Source organism: Pongo pygmaeus, chromosome 18 (genome assembly GCF_028885625.2).
Source record: "Pongo pygmaeus isolate AG05252 chromosome 18, NHGRI_mPonPyg2-v2.0_pri, whole genome shotgun sequence".
Lineage (NCBI taxonomy): Eukaryota > Metazoa > Chordata > Mammalia > Primates > Hominidae > Pongo > Pongo pygmaeus.
Window position 1 is genome coordinate 44,999,178 of NC_072391.2, and position 9,018 is coordinate 45,008,195.

General features: G+C 39.1%; 1 long non-coding RNA gene across 1 annotated transcript; it reads left to right on the forward strand.

Annotated features, from left to right (window-relative positions):
* Positions 1 to 1,554: 1,554 nt before the first annotated feature.
* Positions 1,555 to 7,598, forward strand: LOC129016031 (uncharacterized). Its single transcript, XR_008494707.1, has 3 exons — positions 1,555 to 1,932; positions 2,819 to 2,901; positions 7,317 to 7,598. It is a non-coding gene; the product is annotated as an uncharacterized LOC129016031 (long non-coding RNA).
* The last annotated feature ends 1,420 nt before the right edge of the window (positions 7,599 to 9,018 follow it).

Genomic DNA, 9,018 nt, shown 5'->3' on the forward strand with positions numbered 1-9,018 from the left:
TAAATAGGATTTATTCAAAAGTTGCAATACACAGTCATGTGTCGCATAATGATGTCTTGCTCAACAATGGGCCACATGCATACGTGACAGTGGTCCCATAAGGTTATATTGGAGCTGAAAAATTCCTATAGCCTAGTGACATCTTGATGATTCTGACCCGTGAAGGCCTAGGCTAGCATGTGTGTCTGTGTCTTAGTTTTTAATAAAAAGTTAAAAAATATTTAAATAGGAAAAACGTTATAGAATAAGGATGTAAAGAAAAAAAATTTTTTGTACAGCTGTACGATATGTTTATGTCTTGAGCTAAGTGTTATTGCAAGACTCAGAAAGTTTTAAATGGTTTAAAAGTTTATAAAGTGTAAAAGTTATAGTCAAGTCAAGGTTAATTTGTTGTTGAAGAAAGAGAAATAGTTTTTATAAATTTAGTGTAGCCCAAGTGTACAGTGTTTATGAAGTCTACATTATTGTACAGTAATGTTCTAGACCTTCCCATTCACTCACCACTAGCTCCCTGACTCATCCAGAGCAACTTCCAGTCCTGTAAGCTCCATTCATACTACGTACTCTACCAAGCTGTACCATTTTTAATCTTTTATACCATATTTTTACTGTAACTTTTCTATGGTTAGTTATGTTTAGATACGCAAACACCATTGTGTTACAATTGCCTATACACAGTATTCAGTATAGTCGCATACTATACATGTTTGTAGCCTCAGAGCCATAGGCCACACCATACAGCCTAGGTGTGTGGTAGGTTTCACTATTTGGGTTTATGTAAGTGCACTCTGTGATGTTTGCACAGGGACAAAATCACCTAACAACTCATTTCTCAGAATGTATCCCTGTCATTTAGTGGTGCATGACTAAATGGTGCATAATCATATTAGGAGGTTGAGTTTAAGAGGCAAGGTGTGAAGAGCTTTATCTACCCACTTTAATAGGAAATTGTAGGCAATGTGGAGATATTTGAAAATATGGAGGTAAATAGAAGATATAAAACGAAAGTTCCTGAAAGTGGTTGCCTCTAGGAACCAGGGAGAGGGAGGGGTGTTATATGTGTGGGAATTGATGTTTCTTGTTATAAGCTTTTAAGCACTAATTGACTTTTTAATGATGCGAGTATGTTTCTTTGATAAAATTAAAATTGAGGGAAAAGGGAAAATTGCGTGGGCGCTTCTCTACTGCTTAATTTATGTACCTTATGAATTGGATTTCCATAAATGGGTTTTGTCCAAGCAGGCTACTCGTGGAGATTGCAGATCATAAATAAGAATTGCTGATATTAGGGAGGTAATTAATTGGCCAGTAGCCAAAGAGAGACCCTTTATTCCTAATAAAGGAGTCCAGGCTCCAGCTTGAAGAGTCAGGATCTCTATTGTGGGCTTCATTCTTGCCAGGATTTGAAGAGAAACCCTTTACTAATCCACACTTTGCAACACAATACACCTGATGAGTCACTGGTGCTGTTGGTGAGAGCCTAAATAATCATCATTCCAACTAGAAGAATGCTTGTGCTTGCTTTCTGTTGCCATAGAAACAGTGCAGCTCCTGTCTCCCTGTTGCTTTGGTAACCCACCCCCCTTTCCTCACATCGCTACTGCTAGGGTATTTTGCTGCCAAGATAATGGTCTCTATTATGGATTGAATGTTAATGGGCAGTCCTCTACCCCAGCCTACACCCAGCCCCTTCTGCAGCTCCACATTTGAAGGCCTTGTCTAAGTGGCATCTCAATGAGATGGTAATAGATACTTGAATCAGATGGAGAGGAGCTGTAGTGATGGGGGTGGGAGGGGTTACAAGAAGGGTTCAGCTTCTAATCTTGAAAAGGGAGGACTGGGAACTTGGAGAGGCAAAAATGAGGAAATCATCCATTAGAGTGCCTCAGCTGTGTATGAAGCCCTAAAGCCATTTCTTCCAGTCAATAAAAGGTAATGCTAAGTAAGGCTTATTGAGGAATGAATATATGCTGGATACTGGGTTAAGTACTTTTTGCCTATTTAATCCTATTTTACAGAAGAAATGGATAAGGAATCTGTTCAATGTCACGGAGGTTCAGAAATCAAACTCAAATCATAGTCACTGCACTAAGCTACTGCTCACTTGAGAATGGAACAAGCAAGGGTGGCATCAGAGAGTGCCCTTACACTAAAAGAGCTTACTTTTCAACTGGAAAAAGACATTTAACACAAAAGGGGAAAAATTAGAAGATGATACCTTATAGACCATGTGAAATGCAAAGTTCTGGTGCCATGTTCACAAAGAGGCGAAAGTGGGCGAGACATTATAACGGCCTTTCATTAGGAAAAAAAGAAAGAGGGCTCCTGCAGACACTGAGAGGAATGTAGGAGACAGGAGTTGCCTGATTTAGTCTCAAACCTGATACAGCAAGAATTAGGGGCAAGTTCAGGCATCAGCCCCGGAGCAGGTGTTTAACCTGAGTCACCCTGGACTGATGATGGGTTTTCAGTTGTCAGCAAAGGGAAACTTTGGCTCCTTTCCTCTTCGTTTGAGATTCAAATTTTCTTGATACTGCCTGACTCTTTTACTTTGAAATTCAAAAAAAAGTTGAAGTTTCATAGGAAATTGTTTTAAATTTTATGGCTCTCAATTTCACAATCCAATAATCCTGTTTGCTTTACAAGTAGATTTTTTTTTTTAGCCACCTAAAGTCCTCCTGGCATTAAGTGGAGTATAAATCTTCAGAAATATAATTTTTATGGTGTCCTGATTTTTTTAAAATCAGAATTATGATGCTTCGACTTGTCCTTCTGTATCTTCTAATTCTGCCCCCATTCTCCTCCTTTAACACTCCAGGGCATGGAAGTCATCCAACAGCTGCTGGAGGGACTGTGCAGAGTTACGACGGAGACAGTGACTCCTCCGAAGGGGTCTCGAGGGTGAAGCATCTTGATGTCTTTATCTGCAGGGTCTTTTCAAGTCCAAAGCAGTGGTTCTCAATCCTGAACTCGTTCTAGTCATCCCTGAGAATAAACATGTGCAATTGTCAATGCCAAATCAATATATATTGGTTTAAAATGTTTATAATACAGATGTATGTTGTCAGGAAATCTTAGAGGGAGTTGAAGGCCACAGAACACCTGACAGTAATATCAATTGTTGGCTAAATGATAGCTTGCACGTGAGACTGTCTAGATTCAAATCCAGCCCAACTTCTCTCTGTCTCTGTTTCTTCTCTTTCCCAGTAGCTGTGTAACCTGGGGTAAGTCATTTCATTCTCTTAAGTCTCAGCTTCCTCATCTGCAAAATGGAAGAAAAGGAAAGTCATATTTTTGTGCAGATTAAATGAGACTATGCATGAAATAGATTATAGTGGTACCTGGAATGTAATGCTTAATAGATATTAACATTTTTATTCTTAGAAAAACAAATCCACTAGATGTTTAAGGTCCTCAGAAAGATTCATCTCTCCTAGAGACTGGCCTTCTGTGTGTTTTTTCCTGTTTCAGTTTGTGAACTTTGGAATACAGGATTTCCTAACACTTCCTGCTACTGCTCTCTTAAGCTCCTACCTGGATTTGGTCATTGAGGCCCTGATTGTCTCCAGTTTTTTACCTTGCTTCATCCTTGCATCTACATACTCAGCATCCTACTTCTTGATTTCGATGGCTCTGCTTCTAGACCTAGGATAGACCCTGATCTTAGTTACTCCCTTGCTCAGGAATAGATTTCTTATATTCTTGATGGTGGACTTGAGTGTAATGGTGGATCCAGGATTTTAATTAAAAAGAGTAGGGAAGGCACCTAGGGCCTTTGTAAAAAGAAATCAGATGTCTTAGCATCCGGCGAATTGGAAACTGCTGCCCCAGAATGCAGAGGATGATTTTCTCATCAACTATACTGTGTCTGGTGTAGGGATTATAATTTAGAAAGTTCTAGCAGGAGGGTAAGTTTGTTTTGAATAGTTTTGTTGAATAACAGTCCCCTCATGTATAAGAAAGCCTTTATCTGTAACAGAGCATGCAGCCTGGAGCAATGAGGAAAATTAGAACCCACCTAGTCACTAGAGTAACTGAATCAATTTGGGGGATTCCCTGGGGTGATAGGTGGTAGTACCTCAACATGCCCACTACCTTTGCAACACTATGGGTTGCAAAAAAAAAAAAAAGAAAAAGCCTAAATATCATCCTCAATGAACAAATGAAATTGTTGAGGCTGGGCATATAGAATTAGATAATTTTATAGAGAATAGGTATGCTAAATATATATATATGTATATATGTGTGTATTTCTGTATGTGTGTGTGCATGTGTAACAAACTATACAGACAACAGAGTTTGAAAGATAATTGCCAAAATATGATAGAGCTGAAACAGAGTGGTTTGGGAGGTGAGGTGAGGTAGTACTAAAGGTAATCATTTATGTTTGGTGCTTGAAAGGCATCAAAATATCCTGGAAACAGTACACCAACTTGGAGCATTCCAGTTGCAGCTCAGTCCTCACCTTGCTGTGTGAACTTGGAGTAGACACTTTCCGTCCTGCATGATGAATGAATGTCCTATAGTTGGAGAAAAACAGATAATGAATGTGAAGGTGATTTGTAAACATGCGGTTGCTATAGAGTTGGTAGTTCAATAACGATTATGAGCCTATGTCTTGAGTTTCAATATATCTAGCCACTCTTTCTACTTGAAAATTCATGATCTTATTAAATAAAAATGTACTGATCCCATTATTTTACACGGAATGGTGCCACTGTGATGGTGGGCTATGGCTCTTATCTCAGACCTTCTGGAGTCTGTAAAATGGAAGCTTCCATCTAGGAAACTGAAACAGCCCCCTAACTAGTCTCACTGATTCCACTCATGCATTCTCCACGTAGTAGGCAGAATGAGTAATTTTTTCTTAAATATAATAATTGATACATAGAACTGTTGTATATTTCTTGTTTTTTTAAATTTCTGCCATCTATACCCAGTGTGATCTTTTAGAAATAATCAGATCATATTGGTCTTCAAGTGAAATACTTCAGTTGCCTCCTAATGAATTTATGTAATGAATGCTCCAAAACCCATCATCTAACCTAAGGACTAGAACATGCACCTAGTAACTACCTTAAGTATCTCTGTGTCCCCTACCCCACCCTCTTTTCTTTTCCCAGAGGTAATCACTATCCTGAATGTCATCTTTATAGTTCCCTTTTACAAATACTCTTTCATCCCATCTATCGAATGAAATACTTTATTATCTCAAATAATGTATTGCTTAGTTTTCTTGTTTTTGAGCTGTATAAAGATGGTATCTCACAGTACGTAGACTTGTGGGGTTGCTTTTCAAATTCATCATCTTTCTGAGATGCTGCATGTTGTGTGGTTTTGTCCTTTGATTTCTACCATGTATATCCAGTGTGATGTTTAAAAAATAATCAGATCATATTGCCCTCCAACTGAAATACTTTGATGGCCTTCCGTTGCATGTGGGGTAAATTCCAAACTCTTTACCTCCACTTACAAGGTTCTCCATGATTTATTCAGGTACTTACAGCCCTCAAGCAGCCTCCTTTATTCGAGGGATCTGGTTCTCTGTGCCAGCCTTGGCCTGTGAATTTCAGAGCATGCTGCCTCCCACCCTCTTCCTCTGCCTCTCTCCTGTTCCTACCTGGCCTTGGTAATTCAGAGGCTGCTGCCTGCCACTCCAGGCTCTGCCCTCCTTACTCCTTACACTTGCTTTCTGTTCCGACCACACTGTCCTCGCTTTCTTGTTTCTCTTATATTCCCACCTCAGAGCTTTGCACAAAATGTACCTTCCACCTGGAATGCTGCTATCCCTTTCTCTTAGTCCTGTTACTGCCCCTCTACTAGGAGATCCTGCCTTCTTATCTATGTTCTCTCTCTTGACTAAGTCAAGTAGTCTGTTCAAATCTCTCATTCTCCCCTATTCATTCTCTTTAGTGTATTCAATAAAGTGTGGAACTTAATTATATTTTCTTATTTGAATGATTATTTAGTTACTGTTTGTTTTCCTTTTGGAAATCTGATGATGTCAAGCACTACCCAAGTCATTCACCACTTTACTCCTAGAACTTAGAATAGTAGTTGGCAAGAAGTAGATACTCAGAAAACATTTGTTGACTAAATACATGCTCAAATGCATAAATTAAATAATGAATAAATTTGTTAATAGAAATCTGTCTAGAACCAGCATTTGTTTTAATGAGATCCAGTGCTATTGGCAGCCAAGTGTCTCAGCCTCTTCCTATCCCAAAGGGCTCAGATGTTCCCATGTCCCCACTTCTGAATTTCAGAGAGCTGCATTTGTGTCTGTTGCATGAGTCCTGTCCCCACAAAAGGCCATAATTATGTCATGTAGCTTAAGTTGTGCTGGAGGACGCCCTTATACCAGCCCTTAGCTCCTGGAGCTCAGTGGCCTCTCTCATCTTCCCATGTGTGTACCTTGAGTCGGTTTCCTCTCTCCAAGGGGCTGAACCTTCCTTTCTATTTGTGCTTCCTCTCTTTGGAAAAAGGGTGTGTGGGTATGCTGAAGGTTAATTTGGCAGAGTCTCTTACTGGAGGCTGAGATGACATTTCTGCTTTGACCTGTCAAGTCCTTGTGACTTTCCAGAAATTGATTTGGGTAATGACTTGTCATTATGAGTAATTAGCATTTGTGGAAGTCTGAGAAAACCTGCTTTTTTTTTCTTTAGAAACTTTACTACCCTTTTGACACTTCTACTGAGGTTTCACATTTGGTAGGGGGTCAGGTAAAATCATAGAAATGAAAGGTTATCCCTGAAAGAAGTGGAAGTGTTTCTATTTCTAGATGTATCTAGGTATAATTTCCAGATTAAATCAGATTGCCATTACACAGTTCAAGTTAAAGTTAGCATTTGTAAGTTAATATTTGAAGCAAATAAGAGAGAGACAGTTTTCATTCCTTACTCAATATGCTTGACCATGCACCAGAGGGACCATGACTAATTACTGCTCCTAGGTATTCTTGCTGACTTATGAGATGTTGAAACTGGAATAAACCTTGTTCAGTCCTCTCATTTTACAGGTGAAGAAACTGAGGCCTTTCAAAAGATAATGTGACTTTGTTTTTCTTTTTTTTTTTTTTTTTTTTTTTTTAATATTTAATTTATAGCTTGGAGATTGAACTAGGTGACCTTTAAAGTTTTTTCAAAATATGTGAAGTACAGAGCAATGTGTTATAAACAGTTTCAGCACTTGTGGAGATTTTCTGGGTTCACAATAGTATTTTCCTTATTCAATTCTATTACGGCAAATTCTGGCATATTCACAATTGGGCTGTCTCCATTTAAACATAGTAACTACCTTATCTGTTTTATTATCAGGGATGCATTGTGCTGGAGTCTCAATCAAGTGCCTGGAAGCTGAACGTGAAAAACACTGCCACCAGGATTACAGAGATATTGGCCATAAATGCATTCGTGGGCTCTCAAGAAGCATTAGGGATGCCATGAAGGAGGAGCATTTTTACTTTGTGTCCTACCAAATTCACTGAATTATACATTGCAATGAGGAAAGTGTGGGAAACAGCAAATCTGATCTTAGTGTGCCTTCGACTAATCCAAGCTTGTTGTTTGTGAGTTACTATTGTGAAATGATCCCCTGTGCATATAATGCAGTTAGCTTCAAATAAAAATCTGTGGCTTCAGACCTCTCTTCCTTCTTTGCTTCTTTTCTTCTCCCTTTCTTCCTTTCTTTTCTTCTTGCTCCTTCTTTCTTTCCCTTCTTCCACTCTCTCCCTCCCTTCCTTCTTGCTTTTCTCCCTCATCTCTCTCGCTCTTTTAAATCTTTCCATTTTTATTTCTGCATATGATGCTGGGCTTCCTTCCCTGTGGCTCCCAAACTAGAAAAGCATTTATGAACCCCTGATATAATGTAGGGCTTCCCAAAGTGGAGTGATTGCAAGATGATCCATTGCTATCAAGAATTAGAAATTCTAGTTATATTTATTGTATCTACAATAGGAAAAATAAGATTTTACAAATATATAATTATATTTTTACTAGTGCCACAAGTGCTACAAGATAGTGGCATGAGATCACAGATGTTTGGGTTTGGATTTCTTAGATTTGATCAGAGCAATAAGAACTTCATAGAAAGTAAAAAAAATGTGTAGTTCTATCCCTAGATCTGAACAACTTGCTCTGTGATCCTCACCAAAACACTCAGTTTTATTATTGCAGGTTTCATTCTAGATGGACATGGGAATAAATCAAGAGTTTAACTCTCTTCTTGCAATATGCCTTTGTACTTTTCTCCAGCTGTCAAGTCAACTATGGCTTTATGAAGCCTTCCTTCTTAGCATGTTGCAAAAGCAGGTATTCATGCCAGGCACTGTGTAGTGGGGCGGAGCTAGGACCAGCTTTTTCCATGTGAATACAGTAGATGACAATGACGATGATGATGATGATGGTGATGATGACAGTGATGTGTGTGTGTGTGTGTGACTAATGTGGAGTTGTGCACATCTTTATACATCTGATAAATGTTTACCTCATGTCTCTGGTATGGCACTATGTGCCAGAGACATGAGCTACAAAGATGAATAGGAATGGGTTCCACTGTCTGGTGGTAGACACAGACAGACAGCTGCAATCGATTGTGATAAGTTCCTCAACAGAAGTATCATGGGTGTGGCCATCACACTGGGATTCCTAGAGGGGGTGCACAATACAATCTCCCCCAGTACACCAATGCTTTTCAAAAAATGTTGTACGTGGACCCTGGGAAACTTGCTGAATGTGCAGATTCCTGCCCCCGACCCCAGAACTATAGAGTATAGAATATCTGAGGAGGGAGACTGGGAATATGCATTTTTGGCAAGCTCCTGGATAATTAACAAATGGTCTAATGGAATATCTTTTAAAGTACCTGAAAAATCTACTATTTGAGATGCATTTTTAGATCTTAGAGCCTTTTTTGGGTTGAAAAATCTCAATTTAAAGTGCAAATACAGGCCCCTGGAGGGAGACGGCCTGTGTCTTATTCTTTCTGAATGTCCCTCCCTACACTTGCCACCATGCCCAG